The sequence below is a fragment of the Sminthopsis crassicaudata genome, chromosome 1, assembly GCF_048593235.1.
Source record: "Sminthopsis crassicaudata isolate SCR6 chromosome 1, ASM4859323v1, whole genome shotgun sequence".
NCBI classification, from domain to species: domain Eukaryota; kingdom Metazoa; phylum Chordata; class Mammalia; order Dasyuromorphia; family Dasyuridae; genus Sminthopsis; species Sminthopsis crassicaudata.
This window is the reverse complement of record NC_133617.1, coordinates 165,209,449-165,232,369: the sequence shown is the minus strand read 5'-3', so window position 1 is coordinate 165,232,369 and position 22,921 is coordinate 165,209,449. Positions and strand designations below refer to the sequence as shown.

The following is a 22,921-nucleotide window of genomic DNA, read 5'->3' as shown; positions in this document are numbered from 1 at the left end:
TTAAGAAGCTAACCAAGCCTTGGGACGGGACCGAAAGGAAAGGAAGAGAAGGAGGAGGGAGGAAGGGAGCGAGCGTCCTAGATGTAGGAAACTGAACCGTTTTCACCTGTTCTCTTTCTCCTTGACCCTCTATGCCCTTCATGAAAGCTGAAACGGGTGAATCCCGGTAGGAAGGCTTCTGGGAAGAAATTAATGGATAACTTGTTGCTGGCGGGACTCCACCTGGGGATTCAGGAGATAGTGTAGAGTAACTTGTTATAGAACTTTCTGTCTGGGTTCAAATTCTGGCTACAGTTTTGGTTTTTTCTACAATATGACTGTGATATACTAGTGATGAGGAGTAAATGATGAGGAGTAAATTGTGGTCTAAACAAAGATGGGTCAGTTCCTTTCTCTCTCTCCTTCCTTCCCAAAAGTAACCAATGGCGGTTCGGCAGCAAAGGAATTTGCTACTTAATGCTGTACGGAAACATAGTCTTTATTGATTAGAATGGAAACACCGGAGAGCCGGTGGGCAAAATGGCTGCATGGTACAAGGCCAGTTTGCAAGAGAAGATCCCCGAGTTCTCTCTTTTATGCAGTGATGTAAATAAAATAAGGATTCTCTTGTTATCTTTTGGGGACAGACAGAAGTCTCTTCCCAAAAAGGAATTTCCTGATGCCATTTGGTCTGTCTGAGCAGATTAGAATGGGGGCTGTAAAACCCTGGCCAGCTCAGATAGCCCAAACTAGTTTGACCAGATCTTGTATCAAAGGTCCAAGTCCCAAAAGAAGTTGTAGATCAAACAAGGAATATCAAAGGGCTATCGCCCTCAACACTAGGAATCTCTGTATCCCAGAAATCATGTCAGCTGTCTGAAGTTTGATTAATAGAATTGGAGGAAGATGAGAAGCGGACTGTTCCTTTAATTTGGGGTGTTGTATTTAATTCTGAATTGAACTTTTTTAAAAGAACTTAAGTTGGATGCTATACAGAAGAGGGGTACCAAGATAGTGATGAGACTCAAAGTTGTCTCATAGAAAATTATTCGAAGTACCTGGGGATAGTCTGAATGTATGTTAGTTACCTGCAGACATTTGGAAGGTTTCAACTTGTGGTTCCAGAGAGTAGCGGTAATTGCAGTCTGTTGATACAGTAGCAAATCTCAGATTAATATAAGAAAAAGCTTCCTATTAATTTTAATTGTACAGAAGATGAAATAGCCTCCTGAGATGTAGTGGTTCCTCTGTGACTGGTAGTGTTCTTGCAGCAAACATGATCACTGAACAGAATGTAGTATAGATTGAGGTTGTTGAAAGGTAAAAGTTAACTTCCAGCATTCACTCATTCACAAAACATTACAACACCTATTATGTACCATGCTGAGGAAAATGCAGTGTTTCTGTAGGACTTGAAATCTAGAAAAATAGATAAGGACATGGCAAGAAGTATATTACCAAATATAAAACACAGTGTTTTAGGTGCAAGAAAAGATCATTACCACTGGGAGACATCTTTGAAGTATCTCTGGAGGAGGTAGGATTTGACGTGAGCCTTAAAGGATAGGTAAAAATATAGTAGGCAGAGAGGGAGATGGATAATATTTCTGAAATAAGCAAACATATGACAGGGGTGTCAAGTTCAAATAGAAATGGAGCTACTTGAAGTTTTTTGGCAGATGTGTGACACAACCAGATTCATGCAGAAATAAAATTAATAAGGCAGACTGGAGAATGTATTAAATAAGAGGAAAGATGAAAAAAACTCTTTAGAAAGTGAACAGTTAACTTGAAGCAGGGTAGTAGTGATATGAATACAGAAGGGTTAGCTTCAAGGAATGCTGCAAAGGGAAAATGGAAAAGAATGGCTGAATTATTGGAAACTGGAGATCTCACACACACACACTCATGAAGCAAGGAGAAGCAAATTAGAAATAAAAATAATAGTTCATTTTTAAACATATTTAAATACACGACCACAGCTCAGAATAAATAGATATGTAAACAAAAGAGAATATAATATATTGGGGGCAGCTTGATGGCACAGTGGATAGAGCATTAGCCCTGAAGTCAGGAGGACCTGAGTTTAAATTCGAATTCAGACACTATACTTCCTAGCTGTGTGATCCTGGGCAAGTCACTGAATCCCAATTGCCTCACAGGGAAAAAAAAAGAATACAGTATATCTTAACAAATAGTACTGGCCCATTTTTGTGATTTCACTCAATCAATAAGCATGTAAGGGTTTACTGTGTTCCCCCATTCTAAATAGACAGATAAATATAAAGAAAAAAATGGAAGAATGGAAGGAAATATTTTGAGTTGGTGGAAGAACATCAACAAAAGAAGTAGTAAAGTCCATGTGTAGTTGGCTTTTTGAACTTTGCTCTAACAAACCTAGGAATTCTTAGAAGCAAAGGTGAAGAGGGTGTGGATTCTAGGCTGAGGAGGCACTCTATACAAAGGCTGCAGATGGAATGTCTTATTTAGAAGGAGCATCAGGTAAGTCAGTTTGACTGGAACATAAATATGTCAAAAGGAGTCATTCTGGAGTAAGTCTGGAACAGTAGGTGGGAGATCATTTGTGAAGTGCTTCAGGTACTAGAGGAGTTTGTGCTTATCCTTGAGACAAGAGGAAACCACAGGAGCTTTTTAAGCAGGAAAATTATATGGCGAAATGAGCTTTGAGAATATTTCTCTTTGACAGCATGTGGAAGATGGACTGAAAACTGAAGAATATTGAAGTAGATTAGGGTTAGGAGCTATTTCCTAACAGTGTGGAAAACCCATTAGTAGTAGAGAGCAGACTGATAGCAGAGCTACAGTGAACAATATTTAACAACCAATTTCACATGGAGGATGAAGCAGAGGGAAAAGTCAAGGATGACTCTTTAAGGTTATCAACTTAGTGATAAAAAGAATACTTGATAACCTTTATAGGAATAGGAAAGTTAATAGCAAGTCTTTTGTAGAGAAAAATTTGTCAATGAAGTGAAAGGTACTAGCTTCTCAGCTCTGCCACTGTGTGAACTTTGGAAAATTCTTTAACCTCTATGATCCACAAATTACTCAGGAAAAAAAAAAAAAAGTTAAACTCTATGATCTCTTAAATACTCTTCCAGCTCTGGCAATCCTTGAATCTTGAACAATAGTATCTAGGCCAGGCTTTTGTTTTTTACTTATTTGTATTAATCCATATCTGAAGGCACACCCATACTCAGTACACTCCAGTGGCTTCCTCTTGCCTCTAGGATGAAAATATAAACTTCTCTGTATAGCTTTTAAAGTACTCCACAACCTGTCCCCAGTCTACCTTTCCAGCATTTTTGTACATTTTTCTCTCTAGTCTTTAATCTTGCCATTCCTATGTCCCTTGCACATGATACTCCATCTACTATTTTTGAAACTTTTCACTGACTGTACCCCATTCATGAAAAATTATCTTCCTTCAAGCTTCAGCTCAATCACCACTTTTTACTTGAAGATTTTAATGATTCCATCAACTACTACTGTTCCATCCTTCAAAGTACCTTGTTTCTGACCACTTTTATATTTATGTGAATTTATTCTTTTTATATTTTTCCCAATCCCCAGAGCCTATTACAGTACCTGGCTTTAATTGATTGTTTGAATGATAGTTAAGCAGAAAAAGAGGAACCAGAGAAGAGGGAAAGAGTAAACATGCTAGAGAGAGATGATTGATAGAGCAAAGCCCTGGAGGAAGGTGAAAAAAAATTGGGATAAAGAGCACAGACTAAAATGTTAGGCTTGGGGAAAAAGAAGGAAGACACTTTCTCCAATGAGCAAGAAGGAAAGAAAGAGAGGTTAGTTCAAGAGATATTTTGAAGTAGAAAATAATGTGTGATCCTTAAGAGGGAAGAACAATTGGAGAGTTTCAGTCAAATAACTTTAATCTCAGTAAAGTAAGAGGTTAAGTTATTTGCTCAGTATGAGAGAGTAGGGAGATATGGGAGGGTAGAATAAATTTGAATCATAAGTATGAAAAAAGTTTGAAATAGTTAATGGTAGTGAGATTTAGTTGATTTCTAACCATTTGACTAATTCTGCCCCTCTCCTTTATTGAAATCAAAGATCATCGTCGGCAGAAAATAGAAAATAAGATATGTTAATAAAGTGCTGACATGATAATACTTGTTATTCCTTCTGAAAGTATGAAGGATTTTTCTTTGAATTAGAAAAGGAGTCTGAACATTGTTTAGTCAAAAATTATAACAATGTTATATACAACATCCCTCAAAGGGATGAGCTCTGTAAGTTGAAAGCCAGTCAGCAGTTAGGCAAGAACCTAGCTCCTAAAAGGAAATTGTTCTTTACCTTTGGGGGTGGAGCAGGAGGCAGGGAGGAAGGGATTATTCTTTTTTTCCTCTCTGTCCCATCCATTAGTCAAGTACATTGAAATGTAAGTATTCAACCAAAAGGACACCTTCCATCCAGTGGAAAGCAGAAATACATATTCACTAGAGAAAGATGAACATAGAGAAGAAGTGACTCAGAGAAAGAAACAGCTTCAAGGAACATGACATTTGGCAACAAAGGAAGAAGCCAGGTATAGCTTCAAAAATGGGCCCTGACTCAGAGCCCAGCTAAACAATTCACCCAACCAAAGGCAATTGGCCCAGTGGAGATTTAGTTACATCAGAGAAAAGCACTTTATAGGCACTGATATTTGATGTGTGAGTTGCCCTTTATCTTATTCACTTCATCAGTCTTTTAAAGATATTCGTTTTCTTTCCCCCCAAACCCCTCCCACCTCCCCAATTCCATTATTATTATCTTTATAAATATTCTATCTTGCAACCTCAAGGTCATCACTCACTCATTCCACCTATCCATTCAGTTGTTGAGCTTTATGGTTTTGATCTATACAACATCTTTTATGCACTTCCTTCTTTCTCTTATAGCCACTACCTTGGTGGAGACCCTCCTTACTTCTTGCCTAGATTATTGAAGACTTCAGGTGGGTCTCAGTTTCCTCAAGATTTTCCCACTGTAAACCAACTTTCATATGCTTCCAAAAGTGATTTTCCTAAAGCATTGGTCTAACCGCTTAGTAAATCCCAATGACTCTCCATTACCTATAAAGATCATATATAGACTTTTCCAAGGGATATTTGAAGTTCTTCACATCCTACTTGTCCAGACTTCTAACACTTTAATCCCTTATGCACACTTTGTGATCCAGCGACTTGAGGCTACTCATATCCTTTACACGTGATCCTCCAGCTTCCATTTCCATGCCTTTCTACCACTTGTCTCCCACACCTTGGAGCCTCTCGTTCCTTATCTTCACAAGAAGTGATTTTCTAATTTCCTTCAAGTCTCACTCAGCTCAAATCTCACCTTCAATAAATCTCTATTTCTCTTATTTATTATTGGCTTCTCCAAAATTACTTTCTATCTTCTCTGTATGTATCTTAACTTGATGTAGGTAATCCCTCATTAGAATATAAGCCTCTTGAGGGGAGTCAAGGATGATTTCAATAACTTTTAAGGAAAAATTAACTAAATATGCAAGGGGCAGAGGGTTAGGATATTGTTCCCACTTCTGAGCAAAATGGATAAAAGTGGAAAAAATTGTAATGACCAAAGAAATCTCTAGTTTTCAAGCAATCAGTATAAAACTTCTGAGATGTTTTTAACAGTAAACTATTATAAATATATATTATATAATCTAGCTTTAAATATAAAGCTATATTTACATATATATATCTAAATACATATAGATATATATAGATATATATATATATATGTAAAGAAAATATAGCTTTGACTTTTGCAACTAATTTTCTTTTTTCTTTTTTTTTTTTTTGGCTGTAGCAATTGGGATCAAGTGACTTGCCCAGGGTCACACAGCTAGGAAGTGTTAAATGTCTGAGACCAGATTTGAACTCGGGTCCTCCTGACTTAAGGATTGGTGCTCTATCCACTCTGTACCATCTAGCTGCCCCCTGCAATTAATTTTTTTCCTCTGGATAAGAGTATAAATTTAAAGACATTATACTGATTTTTCTGAGAGTAGTCAATTTTCCAAAAAATTTTAACAAGTTACAGAAGGAAATTTTTATTATAAAATGAATTTGTTTTATCTTTTACTTATTTATTACTTTTCAGAATTCTTTAGCATGAAGAAAGCCATTATGTTTCTCTAACAGAAATCCTCTATTGTCTACCCCCATATTACCATGCAATTTTCCAAAGATCTTTTCTATTCGTGATTCTTCATAAAATTGACTGATTTTACAAGAAATGAAATAGTATGGTTCCTCTTTCTTATTTATTAAATACAAGTGATTGTCTATTAAATAGTCATGAAATTCGGAATTTCATGAAGAGGGTCACACTTTTGTTGTTAAGTCATGTGCAACTTCTCCATGACCCCATTTGAGATTTTCCTGACAAAGATACCAAAGTGGTTTGGTATTTCCTTCTCCAGATGGGGAAACTGAGCTAAACAAGGTTATGTGACTTGCCCAAGGGTCACACAAGTAGGAAGTATCTAAGTTCACAGTTGAACTCATGTCTTTCTGACTTCAGGTCTAAAACTATTCACTGCACCATCTTGCTGCACTGATAGACCTGGCTTTGTCCAGATGTTGATTAAACTTTTTCAATGCTGAGGACATTACAGTTCTCCCCTATCTTGTCCTTTTCACTAAAACGTGTCAGTTATACTGAAAATTCTCTTGAAGTAGCCTTTCCATCAGATTGTCAAAATAAGAAATCTTCCCCTAACATAAGTTTCAAAAACATTGTACATATGTAATCAAATGAGTATCTTTAAATGCAACTCTTGCTTCATCCATTCATCAAGAAAAATAGAAAGGTTTTAGTAATTGCAGAGGTGTGGGCAATTCTTCCCATTTTATTATTTGCTAGTGAAACCATTAAAACTTACTTTGAATGTGATTTTTCAAGCATTGTTTTGACAGTTTGAATAGCTGTTGTTAGTACCAGCATTTTCCATATCATTTGAGATTTTGTAAACTTCATAGTTCAATAAGCAACCTTATACAGTACACAAAATTATTTTAATGTCAAAAGCATTTTTTTAAATTTTCATTTGTTTTTGATTAATACAAATGTCTTTCTTGAACAGTTTTCTTATTTTCCTAATATATCCTACTTTCCATTTATTAGGAGGTTGTTTACAACTTAAGTAGTCATGCACAACGAGCAATGGCCTTTTCTTTCTCTCTATAGAATATTTGTGAATTCAAGTGATAAATACAGTGGATCATATTTTCTGAATTTGTGCCTTTACTTGAGTGTCTAATTTAAACTTTGTTGCTTTGCTTTTTTTCTAGTATTTTGTTTCAATTGTGTTTTTTTCAACAGCTTTTTAATTTTTCTATCACAAAAGAATATTGTTCAAAATTATTATTAGAATATTATGTTTAATTGCTCTCAGGTTATTTCAGTTTTGTATAGTTGAGTTTTTGACATCAGATTTTATTGTGAAACATAATAGATATGTAGTACTCTTAATTATTAAGATTACTCAATTTTAAGTTTGTACACTTTATATTAAAATACAGTAAATATTGGGTTGACACAACTCATCTTTGTTATGAGCCTTCAGTGACTGATAGTGATAGTTGCAAATCACACTAGCATTGAGAATCAACATACCTTGCTTTAAATTTGACTTCATTTGCATATACTGTATTCAGTAATTGTTGCTGTCTATTAAGATGAGGTTACATGCTAATCATGTGTTAACTTTTAGTTGAATTTTATTTACACTGGAAAAAAAAGCAGTTGTATTTAAGTGGAAGTTGTACTTAGAAACATCTAATAATTTTGACTGTTGCTTAGTCCCCATCCTTTCCACAAGATCTTTTGACACCCTTTGGTATTAGTTGCCCCAGGGCTTGGACAACTGTCATAGACATTGCTGCTTTATAAATGCCTAAGATGCTAGTATTACCATTGTATTGATTTCAAAACTAAGGTACGGCAAGTTAAGCAAATTGTCCAGTGTCAAAGATTTAAGTGTCAGAGGAAAAATTAAGACTCGGGTCTTTAGGATTCCAAGTCCAGAGCTCTATTCCCCATGCCACTTCAAAAGTGTTTTAAAAACTGGGAAATACTATAAATGCAAAGCATTATTATCCTATAGTCCAACTCCCAAACTTTTAACAGTTGAAGCAACTGAAATTCAAAAATATTGAACTTTTCAAGTTATCATAGCTAGTTACTGGCAGATTCCAGACTACAAACCTTATGCGTACCATTTAGAACACTTTCTACTAAACAGCTTCTTTTTGTCTGTTAAAGAGCTGTGATCTAAATTCAAATTAAAAACATAGTATCATAGATTTAGAAATGGAAGGAACTTTGGAGGACACTTAGTCCCATTTTTCAAATGAGAAAACTAAGGCCAAAAAAAAAGGCTAAGTGACATGTCCTCAGAGGTGGTAAGTGGAAGAGCTAGGATTTGAAGGTGGTCTCTCAACTTCTAAATCATATCCTGTTTTGAAGTAAGAACCAATAGGACTTAGTAAGTGATTAGATATGGATGGGTGAGAATGATGAGGCAAGAAAGACTTTAAGGGGGTGAATTGAGTGAATTGAAGGATAGGAAGGGAAGAGGGAAGTTTGGAAAGAAAGTCAGGTTTATTGCGGGGAGGAGGGGAGAGATGGTTAAATGTCAGTGAAAAGTGACTAGTGCTGAGAGAAGAGATTGGGCCTGGATATATAAATGTGAGAATCATTTTCCTAGAGATGAACTTGAAGCCATAGAAGCTGATAAGGGAGTGTAATGAGCCAGTAGGACAGTGGAGAACAGGGCCTTGGGGGAATCAACATAACTAGGGAGTGGGAAGAGGACAGGGATCTTTCAGCAAAGGCAATGGAGAAGGTTAAAGCCTATTCTAAAGCAGCTCGAAGTTTGAGAAACGTCAGACCTGAAGAGAGAATGTTTCTATCTCATTACTCATCGTGCAGCTAAACTGATTATCTCGTTTTACAGAGACAAGTTGAAATTATTAACTCTTAATAAATGTCAGTTTTACTTTATTGTTGAGGTAGGTCCTTTCTTTCCTGTGCACTATGAAACAGAGTTAAAATGGCACAATAATGGACTCTCTGAAATAATGGGCCTAATGAAGGGAGTTAATTACTCATGCTTTGGAAAAGCACTCACTTTCCAGGCCACAAGAGAACCATTTAATAAATCATCTGTTCTAGTGAACACTGAATATCACTCACTGTTTAAGGAACTGAAAATGTCAATGGACCTCCAAATACGAATATCTCTGGGTAGTTGGTTTTTTTTTTACTAATAATTTTTTAGTCTTAAAGTTTGAGTCTGTCATTGCAAATCTCGCAATGTGAGTTCTGACAAAATATAGGCAGCTAGGTGATACCTTTATTAGAGTCAGAAAGACATGAATTTGAACTCAGACTCATTTTCACGCTGTGTGATCATAGTCAAGTTACCTCTCTGTGCCTCACTTTTGAAATCTGTAAGATGAAGATATTAATTTAACCCACCTCACAGAATTTTTGGGAGGATCAAATAAATTCACATATAAAGTGCTTTGTGAACTTTATAGCACTATATAAAGACTAGTTATTAATTTTACTATTATTGGTTTCTAATTGACCAGGCACTTAGCTTTGATAGTTCACTGGATCCCTAAACTCATCTTCCTGATGTCAGAAAAAAATCACAGCTTATCCATACCTCTTTCTGCACAGTTTCTTCTATATTCTATAAAACTTCGGCCAAGGCCTTTCCTCTACTACTTTTCATATTTAATAATTAATAAAATAGACTGGAGCGGCTAAACTCAGGAACAATCTCACTCACAGAGGAGACCAGTTTTCCAATAAACCCAAGAGCACAAATTTTTGGGGTAAGGATTCTTTATTTCATAAGAACTTTGAAAAATTGGAAAGCCTGTTCTGAATCATTAAGAAAAAGAGAAATATAGATTGAAACAATTTATATTCATCTCAGTCCTCAAAGTATCAAAGATGATGATAGCTATAAATAGAGTTGGAGGGGCTAAGGGAAAGTAAATATTCTGTGCATTATTGGCCTACTTGACTTTTTTACCATGATTTCAAATTATTGTAATTGAAAAGTAACTAACCTACCACTCAACATGATTGATATATGTGTGTATATATATATGATATATATCATATATATATATATATATATATATATATATATATATATATATGATCAAAGACAGTGGTATAGACCTCACATTGATCACATATCCATCCATTTCTGTGGTAGGAGAATACAAGGAATATAAAATATTTCCATCAGTTGGGTAACTGCTATCAAATTGTGCCATATAATTGATTCATAAACATTACAATAAAATCAGAAAAATATGCAAAGAAAATTTTTATAAACAAAGCAAAGTAAGCAGAACACAATGACCATAACGTAATTTTTTTTTTAACTCTAAAAACTCTTTTAAAATTCTAAATTATAATGTTAATCCAGAAACATTTCTAAAAGATGAGCAACTACACATGTGGAATGTGGTATCTTTTGGGCAGATCTTGTAGCTTTGTTCATTGGTTTTATATTAACTTTTTTCCTTCTTGCAAGGAAGATTTTGGTGAAATGATGACTAGGTTTAAGAAAAAAAGTATAAATAAAACCGTAAAATATTTGGTTTGGAGCATCTGTATCACAACAATAGCTGTCAATTTTTTGTGTCTCATTCTTCACATTCCTTATTCAATCACATATTTCCCTAACTGATTTAGGAGAAAAAGTGGAAAGAGCCCTAACTCTGGAATGAGGACCAGGGTTCCTATTTCATTCACTTAATACCTATGTGATAAGGGTGTGAACTTCTGTTTCCTTTCCTTAGTGGAATAAGAATTTACATCATTTTTTGTAAGCTTTTTATTTTCAAAACATATGCATGGATTTAATTTAACATCATTAACCCTTGCATAGCCTTGTGTTAGATTTTCCCCTTTTTCTCCCCACCCCCCTAAATGTCAAGCAATTCAATATACATTAAACATGTTAAAATATATGTTAAATCCAATATGTATAAACATATTTATACAATCTCTTGCTGCACAAGAGAAATCAGATTAAAAAAAAAAAAGTGAGTAGGAAAACAAAATGCAAGCAAACAACAAAATGAGTGAGAATGTTATGTTGTGATTCACATTCAGTTCCTACAGTCCTCTCTCTGGGTGTAGATGTTTCTCCTCATCACAAGATCATTGGAACTGGCATCAGTTATCTCATTGTTGTAAAGAGTCACGTTTATCAGAATTGATCATCGTATAATATTGATGTCATGTACAAGGATCTCATGGTCCTGCTCATTTTACTCAGCATCAGTTCATGTATGTCTCTCCGAGCCTCTCTGTCTTCCTCCTGTTGGTCATTTCTTACAGAACAATAATATTCCATAATACTCATATATCATAACTTATTCAGCCATTCTCCCACTGATGGACATCCACTCAATTTCCAGCTTCTTGCTACTGCAAAAAGGACTACCACAAACATTTTTGTACATGTAGGTCCTTTAACTCCTCTAAGATCTCTTTGAGATATAAGCCCAGTAGTAGCACTGCTGGGTCAAAGGGTATGCACAGTTTGATAACTTTTTGAGCATAGTTCCAAATTGCTCTCCAGAATGGTTGGATGCATTCATAGTTCCACCAACACTGCATTAGTGTCCCAGTTTTCCCACATCCCTTCCAATATTCAGCTTTGTCTTTTCCTGTCATCCTAGCCAATCTGAGAGATGTGTAGTGGTTTCTCAGAGTTGTCTTAATTTGCATTTCTCTGATCAGTAGTGACTTAGAGCACTTTCTCATAGAATTTACATCATTTCTTACACACAAGCTATCATTTATTATAAGATATTACTTTCACCAACCATTCCATCTTGCTATTATCCTGAAGATCATGTGTGACTTGATTCCTTGGAAATATGATATTCTGTGACTTAGAATCATGAAGCATGATTGCTGACATATAGTTAAAGTCATGCATTCTATGGAGAGTGTATAATTTGTGGAAATTCCAATCACTGATAGAGGCCATCACCTGTCCTAGACCTCTCTTTGTCTAGAGCAAGATGAGTAACTTGGCCCATGATCACACAGTTGGAATATGTCAAAATTTTAATTTAGCTCTTCTAACTCTAATAATAACAATAATGATAACAGTTTTTATGTAAAGCTTTAAGATTTGTGCAAAACACTTGACATTACCACATTTGATCTTTACAGCAACCCTGTGATTGCTATTATTTTCTTCATTTTACAAATGGGGAAACTAAGGCAAACAAGGCTTAAGTTACTTGTCCAGGGTTTCACAGCTAATAAAACTGTCAGACTTAGGTCTTTCTGAGGCCTTGTTCAGCACTCTCTCCACTGTGCTAGCTAATTATCTTTAAGGCCAGTTCTTTATCCACTACATTGTATTTCCCCTCAGGGGAATACTGTTGTTATTTTTCAGTCATAGTAAAATAATTTTTTAAAAGCCATCCCATAGCTTACTCTGATAGCAAAGGGAAGGGGCTGAAATTTTAAAATGATTTGTAGTAGTAGCATTTATAATATAATTTTATGAGTCAATCTCATTGCATATGGAACCTTTCTTTTTCAGTCATCAGATTTAGTAGGAAATGATTACTGTAGTCTTCTGAGAGATTATTATAATTGGAACATTTTCCCAGTTGGAAGGTAAATTCCTCAAATTAAATACAGACTCATTGTCACTGACTGACTGTTACTCACTAGCCATAAAGCCCCAAATATTTTGGATGAATTTTAGGATCCCTCTGCAGCATGAGAAAGCAGCTAGCAAGGTTTCATTGAGTAGGTAGGGATTTTCCCCAATAGAGAATGTCCAAGTGACATGAGAGGAGATGGGGAGAAGAGGGAGCTTTTGATGAATAATCTCAGATTTTTTTGTTTGTTTTTGAAATATGAATTGAAGTCCTTAACATAATGTTCTGATGGGAGGCTTGAGGAAGAATTAAAAAAAAAATTGGAAGAGTTATTATCATTATCAGGATAGCAAATCAGGAAGATACAAAAGAATTGCCTTACTTCAATAGGAGTTCATTGAAAATGTAGCATAAATTTGTAGTGGAGCCAGTCAGCACAATTCTTTGATTGTCCCCAACCATGTGAACAGTAGGATGGTGGGAGTTATCCAGGGATTGGCAGTAGGACTAAGGGAACAAGGTATTTCAGTGTAGAGTTAGACATTAACCAAAGGGCTGAGATAATGATGAGAGAAGAGTATTAGCCAGTGCAGGGGTAATGACTTGTGGAAAAAATTGAAGGGTGGTGGCACAATGAAGGAAATAGGAGTATGGGTTCTAAAGTAGAGGGAAAGATGGAATGATTAAAGTTTGATCAGTATAGGAATTTCAGAATTCAAGAAACACTTGTGGATGATGGCAAAAACAATCACTATATGTAGCTGAAGTAAGTCATAGAAATCAAATAGCTTGAGGAACTGGAAAGTTAAGGTATTTAAGCAGATGTTAATATATAGTATCACTGTGTATGTTGAAATCCTCTAGTATGAGAGCAGTGATTGGGACCAAGGTTTGTGGGGGGGGGGGAATGGGAGGGAAAGGAACATTCTTTTTTAGATTTCTTTAATTTTAAATTTTATTACTTAATTAAATCTGGAATTCGTTCTCTATTAATACCATTGTGTTCTTTGTGTAATCTACAATATTTTGTCAACATATTTGTTATCATCAGACCCCTTTTTATTTATTTTTTTTTGAAAATTTTTTTATTAATTTTTATAATTATAACATTTTCTTTGACAGTACATATGTTTAGGTAGTTTTTTTATTTGTTTGTTTGTTTTGTTTTTTTAAACATTATCCCTTGTACTCCCTTCTGTTCCGAGTTTTTCCCCTCCTTCCCTCCACCCCCTCCCCTAGATGGCAGACATTCCCATACATATTAAATATCTTATAGTATATCTTAGGTACAATATATATGTGCAGAACCGAATTTTGTTGTTGTTTTTGCAAAGGAAGGATTGTATTCGCAATACAAAATAATCTGGGAAGAGAAACAAAACAAAACAAAACAAAAACCAATGCTCTCAGTTTACACTCATTTCCCAGTGTCCCTTTTCTGGGTATAGCTGATTCTGTCCATCACTGATCAATTGGAATTAGATTAGCTCTTCTCTATGTTGAAGATATCCACTTCCATCAGAATACATCCTCATACAGTATCATTGTTGAAATGTATAATGATCCCCTAGTTCTGCTCATTTCACTCAGCATCAGTTGATGTAAGTCTCTCCAAGCCTCTCTGTATTCCTCCTGTTGGTTATTTCTTACCGAACAATAATATTCCATAGCATTCATATACCATAATTTACTAACTATTCTCCAATTGATGGGCATCCATTAATTTTCCAGTTTCTAGCCACTACAAAAAGGGCTGCCACAAACATTTTGGCACATCCAGGTCCCTTTTTCTTCTTTAGTATTCCCCTGCTGGGTCAAAGGGTATGCACATTTTGATAACTTTTTGGGCATAGTTCCAGATTGCTCTCCAGAATGGCCGGATTCTTTCACAACTCCACCAACAATGCATCAGTGTCCCAGTTTTCCCATAGCCCCTCCAACATTCATCATTATTTGTTCCTGGCATCTTAGCCAATCTGACAGGTGTGTAATGATATCTCAGAATTGTCTTAATTTGCATTTCTCTGATCAATAGTGATTTGGAACACTCTTTCATATGAGTGGAAATAGTTTTAATTTCATCATCTGAAAATTGATCAGACCCCTTTTTAATGCTACCAAGGACAGACGCAATTATGAATTTATGAATGCCTGAAATTTTGTTAGACTTTTGAAATAAAATTGATTATTCATTGTGATTGAATGAATACTTTGAGACTCATTTTTATTAGGATTGTACCATTATCAGATTGCCCAATAATGATTTTGAAAAACTAGCAAAACTTTAATTGAAAATATTTATTGTATTAACTCTTTTAACTGTGGATATTTTCCCCAATGCTTTGAATTTTCCAGTATCAACTTTGGAGGAAGAAAATAACTAAAATTATTCAGAACAACAGTTTTGGTGGGTAAAAAGTATTAACTAAAGCTAACATACTAGGTTTTGAAAACTCAAAAGTAAAATGTGTTAGATTTTCCCCTAATTACTAACTGATTTCTGTAAAGATTCTAAGGTAGTAAGAGCCTGAGGTTTTCTTCATCTGAGAGGCCTTTGAGCTCTTCTACAGTTAAATAGACTCAAGGCTTTTTTGTTTGTATAAAGTAGAATTCATTTATTTCAAAACTGCTTTAGTAAGGGCAATGGAAAACTTACCAACTCTGGTAGTGTGATTCATGAAAATAGCTGCATATCATTTGTATAATTTAGAGGATGAAAGTAATTTTAGAACATTTTGCTCCCTCACACCACTCCTATACCAAGAGCCTCACACTCTCAGGTAGTAGATCTTTGCATATATATCAGCTAACCTAATTAAGTGAAAGAGCTGGATCAGTTCAATCCATCAAAAATTATTGTAATTTGAGATTTACAAAACACATTACTCATAACAACTCTGCAAGGTTATTATTTCCACTTTACAGATAAATAGAGGCCCAGAAAGTTGAATTAATTTATCCTTGTTCAGATAGTAAGTGTCATAGCTAGTTTGAGAATTTCTATACTTAAAATTCCAAGAGGTTTGGTATAGATCTCCATGATACCTTTCTAAATTAGTAATAGTAATATCTTGAGGATGCTGACTCTTTCAGTTGATCCCTTTCTGTACCACTTTCTCTCCTCTATTCTGTGAACCTCATTTAGTTTCCAGGAATATGGCATAATAATTCAGCACTGCAACATACTAATTATCCATAAAAATGGAAGCTAGTAGCCATTAATAATAGAATGTTATTTGATAGTACATTTTAAAAGATCTCATATATAGCAAAATGAAGTGTTTTCCTGTGGAAAACACTATTCACAATTAGAAAAAAAAATAAAAGAGGGCTGTGGAGACATGCAAAAAATTTCCACCTATTTCATTCAGTGATATTCTGACTCACAGATTTAACTAAACTTATAAACTTTTCTCTTAATATCATGAATAAGTAAATAGATATCATTTTCTACTTCCACCTGTCTGCAGATATTGAGAAAAGACTGTCATTGACTAGTAAGTACTTTTATGCAAGAAGTCTAAGGCAGCTATGAAAATATAAGTCAAGGCTGCCTATTCAAAGGAATAAGATGAAATTAAGAGTCACCCTTTAGCAGCATAATAAGAATAAATTGGGGAGCTAGGTGACTCAGTGGATAGAGCACTAGGATTAGAGTCAGGAAAATTCTTCTTCCTGAGTTCAAATCTGGTCTCAGACTCTTCTTAGATGTGTGATCTTAGGCGAATCATTTCACCCTATTTATCTTAGTTTCCTTTGAAAGAAGGAAATGACAAACCACGACAATGTCTTAGCCAAGAAAACTCCAAATAGGGTCATGAAGAGCTGGACATGACCAAAAAATGCTGGAACAGCAAATGATTGCATTTATGGGTGAGGCTTAGAGATCAGCCTAAATACAGTAAACATTTAAAAGATAGAGAGACTTATCCTTATATTTAGAGCAGACTAAGTGCCTTAATTTGGGTTAATATGTGCTTCTTGCTATTGCAGTTATAAACTGGCTCCACTGGTTCCATGGCACTGGTGGAAGCATTCCTAGCCTGGTGTGGAGTTTCAGAAAACAAAGACCAGGAAACTCTTCCACAAAGAAAGCACAAAAACAATGTGAGGGAAGAGGGGGAGAAAGCCAAAGGTGATAACTAGGATGTGGATCATGAGAGCTGAAGTCAGAAAGGCAGAAAGTGGCTCAAAACCAGAATTTTTTTTAAAAGAATGAGTTTTAGAAAGGCAAAGAGGTCCAGATGAGGGTACAGGTATTCAGTATCAAGGTGGAATTCTGGTATCGTGCACTGAATACTAGATTTTTAGTCAGCAAGATATGAGTTCAAATCCCATCTTAGTTATTTACTAGTGTGATCCTGAGCAAATCACTTAACTTCTCTCAACCATAGTTTACTCATCTATAAAATGGAATCACTACCCCACAGGATGGGGTAGGGGAGGACACCAGGAAGTACTGGAGCTACTTGTTCCATAGAGTTCAGACAAAGGATAGAATGTAGAGTAAGCATGATGAACACAGAGAAACATGGAAAAGGCTTGCATGAATTAATCCAAAGTGAAATAAGTAAAGCTAGGAAAACACTAAGATTATAACAGTGTAAATTACAAATCCTTAGCCTCAGCTCCATAGGCAACCATTACATAGTTTGTGGGGTTTTTTAAGTATAAAGTAAATTCATCATTTTAAGTTGCAGAGTTGTGATACCTGAATTTCTTTCTGTTTTTCTTTTCATTCAAAGACATTTTCTTTGCATTATTTTCACTAATTCCTTACCATTCACGCTCCTAGGTTCTTTAGCATCTCCTTTGCCACATGCAGATATAGTTGAGTGACACAAATCCACACATTGATCATGTTTGAAAATATCTTTTTTAATCTTAACTATGATTCTGTCACCTCTCTGTCAGGAAGTACAGATAGTATGTGCTTCATCACCATTCCTGCAAAGTGGTGATTGGTCATTGCAATGATCACAATTCTTAAGGCTTTTCAGAGTTGTATTAATAGTTCTGATGCTGCTTTCCATTCTATATTACTTTATACAAACCTTCCTACTTTCTCAAAATCCCTCTCTTTTTGAATTTTGAATTTTTGAATACACTACAATAATATTCCATTATGTTCATCTTACATATTTATTTAGTCATTATCCAATTTTTAGCCTGCTCCATTTTCCATCCTTTTCCGTAGGAATTCCCTATTTCCCTAATCTCTTTTTAAATATATGCCTAGTAGTTGTTTCCCTGGGTCAATAGGTGTACACAATTCAGTGACTTTTGGAGGCATATTTTTCCAAATTGCTTTCCAGAATAGTAGAACCAATTTACATCCCGAGGAAGGTGTGTTCATATCCTCCTGTGATCCCTTCAAAAATCATCATTTTCTGTTTTTGTTCACTTTTACTACAAAGGCAGAACCTCTTAGTTGTTTTTATTTGTATGTTTCTTGTCTTTAGTGATTTAGAACAGTTTGGATTTTTACCCTTGAAAACTGCCTATTTGTCCCTTAACTTCTTAATCTATTGGGAATAGCTCTTCTTATATATTTAAATGAGTCCTCTGTATTTCTTGGATCTCAAACTTTTATCAGTGAAATCTTAGCCTTTATTTTTAACCAATTTTTTTTTTTTTTAAAGATTCTCCTAAAAAGGATCTTATAAAACCTTGAAAGTTGATTCAGACTCTGGAAACTCTTACTGTGATAGGTTGAACAGCTCTCTTCCCCTCATTGTAAATTCTTTTTCTTGTTTTTTTAGATTCTGTTGTTAAATTAAATGTTTGTATCCGAACTTGAACTCAGCACAGCAGCCCAAACTACCAGGAATTATTTCTTTCTCTTTTTTTGGCCTTTATATCCCTAGAATCTAAGACAGCACTTGGAAGGAAGTACTAGTCTTTAAATTCTTGCTGATTAATTGATAAGTGTTTAAAAAAAAAAAAAAAAAAAAAAAAAAGTTCAGATGAATTAAACCAAAACTTGCAAATGCAAAACAAGAAGAGGACATGTTGTCCTTGAACTACAACCAGTAATACAGTGGCCCAAAAGTACACTCAGTTCAAATTTAAGCTTAGTAGTTATAAAACTGCATTAAAAGTTTTGGGACACTCCATATACATGGTCACTGATGTGCTTAATTCCTTGTATTTAGCTGATGGGGAAACTAGTGTGATATAGTAGAAAATATTAGATTTGCAATCAAAGAATCTAGATTCAAATTTGGTTTTGTCACATACTATGTGTGTAACTTTGAGCAAACCATTTAATGTGAAATGAAGGGATTGGAACAGATGGCTTTATAAACTCTGAATTTTTGATACTATTTTTTTTTTTAAAGCAACAACATTAAGGAACCTATGTAAAAACCTCATATGTGGGACTTGTTAGAAATCTTTGGGTTTTTATTAAATCTATATTTTAAAAACTTTTTTCTTGAATGATAACCTCTAGTATAATATAGTATAATAAAATACTCCTCACAAATGGCAGCATCTATGTAACCATGGTAATTCATTCTAATCCATGACTTTTTAGATATCTTTATAGAACAGATTTATATTTCAGCTGCAAGATTATTAACAGAGAATTGTTTTCCTGAATTTTCATAACCCTGGGGAATTAGGAGATCCAGTAGTTGACTTTCATTGGACTCTGTAGTTTTTTATTCCCCTTTAAAAATGGAAGAAAAGCATATTACATGCGTGTTCTTTGTGTGAGGCTGCCTAGCGGGTTTTTGGTTTTTCTTTTATATTCTAATTCATCAGACTGAAAGAGTGGAAGTTTTCCAGGGTATATAAAGAGAGTATATTTTATTTACATTCTATTCTCAGGATCTTTAACACCTGCTAGAATGCTTTAACACCTGGACCTCTAGTAAAAACTAACATTCTCTTTACCTTCAGGTAAAGAGCTGGGAATGTCTCACTCTGTAAGATTCAGAAAGCAGATCTTGGCCAAAAGTATTCAGTTCTTTAAGGCTTAAAAATGCACTTGCTTGTCACAAGCTGGTGAGGTGCAAGGAGTGCAAGTTGTTGTTTTACAGTTGAGGAAACTAAAGCTTAATGGAGTTAGGTCTTATACTCCTCACTCACTGTGTTCTGGGCTGCTTGTGTTTGGTAACTCCAAGCTCTCCCTTTTCACATGAGGATGGGAGCTCAGGAACTTGAGTTTCAGTAATGCTGGGCAATTCTAAAATCTGACCACATCTCATTGTGGTTCTCCAATGCCAGTACTAGTGTGGGAAGATGCTGCAACCAAAACCCTTACCCTGTTCCCCTTTCACTGTTGCAGTTTCAGGCTTACATGGATTCCTTCAATTTTCAGCTCTTTCTAATTCTGCCATCAATCAAATTAAACTTCCTTCTATATAGACTTTAGCCAGCTTCTGCCAGTGTGATCTGATTTTAGACACTATATCTCAATGTCTACTTAGGTGTACAAAATCACAGGCAGGTTCATTTTTCCACAGTCTCGGGGGAAATTCTTGCTTTCTACTGGCATCCCTAAATCACAATAGAAATCAAAAATAGAAATAGAAATCACAACATAGCACATATATTATAGGGCTAAGCTAGGTCTCATATCCAGCCTCTAAGCTAGGACTCATCCAGCCTTCCTGACTCCATGAGAATTGTGACTGCAGCATCCTGGATGAGGGTTTACATGGGAATGGGGTTGGGTATATTCATTCATTCAATACAAATTAATAAGGGTCTCAAACTCCTTGAGATGTACGAGGAACACATAGTGGAAGACAGGTATTATGAAGGAGTTTACAATTCAGAAAAGGAAATAAGATACATGTGTCAATAATTATATTATGACAATTCATTTGAAGAAGCACAAAGTGACTAATTTTACCTCTTCCTAGAGGTCACATATGGCTGTAGGAATTTTTTTTTTTAATCCTCCTGGCCCTCAAATCTCACCAGTGGTTCCTAAACGCTATAGCATGCACGCAGCTACACCCTGGTAAAACCGTCTCAGCTGACAGGCTAAAGTTGAGGGTAACTGACAAGCCTCAAACTCAACGGCAAGTAAGAGACTGTCTACCCCAAGCATGAGAAGTACGATAACTGGATCAGAACAATCTTGTTAAATGTTTGTGGCAGCCCTTTTTGTAGTGGCAAGGAGCCAAAAGCTGAGGGGGTGCCCATCCGTTGGAGAGTGGCTGAATAAGTTGTGCCATATGAAGTATTGTGCTATAGAGTATTATTGTTCCATAAGAAACAATCAGCAGGATAATTTCAGAGAGATCTGGAGATTTACAGCATGGTGTTATAAATATAATAGGATTTAATGCTGAAAAGGTAGTGTGGTGACAGAGTGGGGGAAGGGAAAAAGAAGTTGTCCTTAGGTGCCCGAGAAATGATTAAAACTGTGAATAAGGAAATCAATGAGGAGGCTATTATATCTATCCAAGACAGAAGTAATATTTTAGCATAACCCAGAAGGCAGGACTGTTGGTTTGTAGAGCAGGAAAACAGAAGCTGCTTTCTGTGTCCTTCAGAAGAGTCTTGAGCTTGAGACGGCCTGTGGGCCTGGCTTCGGGCTCCAATGGTGTGGCTCACGGTGCTAGACCTCGCCAAGCTAGCAGAGCCTCACTAGGCGTACAGAGTGAAATTACCAAGGTACCTTTTCTGGTGTGTTCATGTCATTATTGGGGGGGGGGGGGTCCTTGGGTAAAGTCTTGTACACTTTCCCATGTTGTAAATTGCTCAACACCTTAGACCAAAGTTTGGCAGGTGATGGCTGTATCGCAAGGTCAGTGACAACGACGTCTTTGATTCCTCCCTTATTCCCTCGTCCTTACCTGTGTCAGAGATTGTGGGCTCGGATAACTTGAGCCTGAATAAGGATAAGTTGCAGGGTGAATGGGACAGAGGAAACCAAGACCATAGAATTAACAAGCCTCAAGGAATGGTTTGAAATTGAGGAGGGGAGAATCAAGTCAATAACATGTAGGTTTCTGGGCTCAGTGATTGGAGAATATTGGTAAGAGTAGTGGTGAGAAGAAAAATCAGAAGAAAGAATAGCTTCAAGGAGCTAATTTGACGCAATTTAACAAAATTTTATTTTCTATTATGTGTATTATATATATAAGGCAATGATAGGTTCTGACAGTCTCTGTCCCGAAGGCATTTAAATTCCACTAGAACAGAGGTGGGGAATGTCCAGCCAGCAGGCTGTAAGGCCCCTGAAATAATTTACTAAGCCAACCAACCACAAGTGATAATGAGCTGAAAGCCAGATACAACCTCCCACTGCTCGAGGTCCCTGAGTTGATAATTTTGTATAGCCCTTGAATGATGTTATAACTATCCAAGTAGTTCTTGACAGATAAAATGTCCCCCTCCTTCACTAGGAGAATACACTGTGTAAAAGGAAAATTGAGAAATGAGAATGTGCCAGTAAAGGAGGAGACCGATTAGTGAAGCTTTCCCAGAGCAGTGGATGCTTCACTGACTACCCGAGCCTTGAAGGAGGAATGCAAAGAGATGAAGAAAGGGTCATTCCAGACATATGTACAGAAGCAAAGAACTGGGTATGGGAAATAGCTAATAGTCCACTTTGGGTGACGTATCGAGAGCATAAGGGAGAACGTGTGAACTAAGTGTGTAAGGACAGGTGCTGTATTGTGGAGGGTACTAAATGTCACCTCAAGGAGTGAAGGGTTTGGGCTCACAAAGATAATTTTGGAAGCTGTATGGAGGGTGCCCTGAAGAAGGAAGTGCCTGAAGCAGGGAGCTCAGTTAGAAGATTTTCACCATCCAAGAAGTGATGAGAACCAGAAGTAGAGCAGTCACTGCATGAGTGCAGAGAAGGGTCCATGATGTGAAGGTAAAACTGACAAGATGGGGACTGAGTAGAAGATAAAGGCTATAATGAAAGGGAATAGTCAAGGATGTCTCTGCAGTTATGAGCTCAAGGGTCCGAGATATCACAGGTGCAGTAAGGAAGAGAGTGACTTTTGCTTTGGATTAATTGAGTTTAAAAGTGTCCAGCAGGCAGCCAATGAGTTAACACGAGTTTAGGGAACATTTTTAGGGCTGGTTATAAAGATTCCAAAGTCATCTACTTAGAGATGTTAACTGAATCCAAGGTAACTGATGAGAGATTTCCTAGAAATTGGAGAGAGAAAGAAGTGAGCCCAGGAGATGGAAAATAATCTGGAATGGGAAAGAAGGAATAATGAGAAAATATAAAAAAAGTATGGAAAGAGTAGTGTCACAAAAATCAG

At 35.9% G+C, this 22,921-nt stretch overlaps 1 protein-coding gene across 4 annotated transcripts in view; it reads left to right on the top strand.

The window, feature by feature from the left end:
• Positions 1–22,921, top strand: part of LYRM4 (LYR motif containing 4) — a 208,880-nt gene that overhangs the window by 1,884 nt on the left and 184,075 nt on the right. The window lies entirely within an intron of this gene.